We start from the raw sequence: 2,162 nt of genomic DNA on the forward strand, positions 1-2,162 counted from the left end.
TAAATGAATATGGTGACCATTTAGTACCATGGTGCAAATAAAAGTAACATGATGCAATTACTTCAGGCTTAAAAAATTGAATGGGGAAAATTGTAGTAGTACTGCTCAAGATTAATCTGTAAAAATTTATCAACAGAATATTCAGGTTTATAGATGTAGGTATAATAGTTACAATGCCCCATATATTCTTCCATGTGAATTTCATAAAAACATTCTTAAATACTCAATTAAATACTTCAACACATCACATCACTCATCACATTGACTCATTTCAATAGTGTTTTCAATATATTTCCAAGGTACACATAGTGTGATAAATATAATATAATAAATCTTCTGTAAATGACCTTTTCTCTACATACATCTTAAGGAGTTTTTCCTTGTCACTGTCACCTTTGCCTTGCTTACTGTGGGGTTTTTAATGCTACTTTAAAAGTAGTTAAAAAAAGTGCTTTAGAATTAAATTACAGATATTAATTTGGCACTTTCACTTTTTTTGTGTTGTTTTTTTCATGTAGCTAAGCATATTGCTTTTTTTTTTGGCAATATGTCATTTGCCGTTCTTACTATTCAGATATATGAGAGTCTGAATTTATTAGCTTGTATTGTTCAGTGTAAGAATGGATAGTGTGTGTGCGCCACATATGCATTTGTATTAATTCAGGATAAGTGCAGCTCTTAACCTATAGACTTTTTCATCAACAGATGTGTACCTCATTTCAAATTTCTGCTTACCGATTATGTCTCTCTACATTAGTCAAGGAGCACTTATATACAATGGTAGTACTACCTGACAATGTACACTGATAATAGCATCTAAAGTAAATCCTGCTGCATTGAACATCCACAATTAGTGAACATTGATTAACATTTTAGACAGACAGATTAATCAATCTGTGGCTGTAATGTGTCATTCAGAACAATTTGTCATTTTATTGCCTTTTTAAGAGGCAAACCTAGTTAAGATATGACAAATGTCATTAAAGTTTTGTGTAAAGCAAAAAAAAAAAAAATAATAATTGTAGCCAAGTCCTTATCCTGTAAATCTTTCAATACAGATATCCATTGATAATTCATGTCTTTTCTGATGGCAGGAATGCTGTGGAACTACAGTTTGGAATCATCCATGTTATTCCTTCCCCAAGACTGGAATGATGGAAAGAATTTCAGCATGTACGGTAATATTGAAAATCACTTTCTTTCTCATTCTTTGCTTGTATATCTTGACCTCTCAGTCATACATTATGACTGAAGGGGACTTCCAACATTTCATGTTTCTTTGATGTTTAGAAGTAATGATTTGAATATTGGAGACTCGAAATCTGTAAAACATGGTCATATTTCACCACAAGATCAGAGAGAAAAAAAATTATATATATGAAAATGAAGTCTATTTTTTGTTTATATTTTCATGACAATTAAACTCCAAATTTTTAGGATGTTTGACTTAAAAAAATATCCATTATTTTCAATAATGATACTTTTAAGTACTCTAATACTGTGCTGTAGGGGTGGGTGCTCAGGAGTATTGAACTTGAGTTATTTTTGCTGCTTTATAGGTCTTGAACAGTTAAATTCACACACTTGTATGTGTCAAAATGCCCATCTTTGCAAGTATCCTCATAAACAGTAATTTAGGTCTTAAAGGTGCAATAGGTGATTGTCTCCAGAAACATTTTTTGTTATGCTGGTTGAAAGTCTCTTCACATCCCGATAGCAATCATTTAGTTAAGTGGTCTAAATGTATTTATCTGTATTTATATATTCTGTGGAAGGTGCAGGACCAAGAAATGTTCATCCAATCAAACTGCTCGGAACGAGCGTTTTGATTGACTTTCCAACCTGCCTGTCAACATATGTATTTGCATACTTCTGCGCACCCGGTTCGCGCAGACAGGATACGTCATCAGCGCGTTCAGAATGGCAGGCAAACATCAACAACCTGATCTTCCGTCCTGGTATTGTAGTACTTTTACTAACTGTGCTATAAAGTTTTCTCACCGGTGGATAACACATGATGTATTGTAGTAATGTTGTGTCTGATCATCTGATATGTGTGCGTATATGCGTTCAGGAGGCGTGGCTTTGGATGGCAAATTGCAGGGAGGGTGGGACATTCGCTTTCAGTGCTATCAGGCTAAAGTTAGCATTTTCCAAGATCT

Source organism: Sinocyclocheilus anshuiensis, unplaced genomic scaffold (genome assembly GCF_001515605.1).
Source record: "Sinocyclocheilus anshuiensis isolate Anshui unplaced genomic scaffold, SAMN03320099.WGS_v1.1 scaffold566, whole genome shotgun sequence".
Lineage (NCBI taxonomy): Eukaryota > Metazoa > Chordata > Actinopteri > Cypriniformes > Cyprinidae > Sinocyclocheilus > Sinocyclocheilus anshuiensis.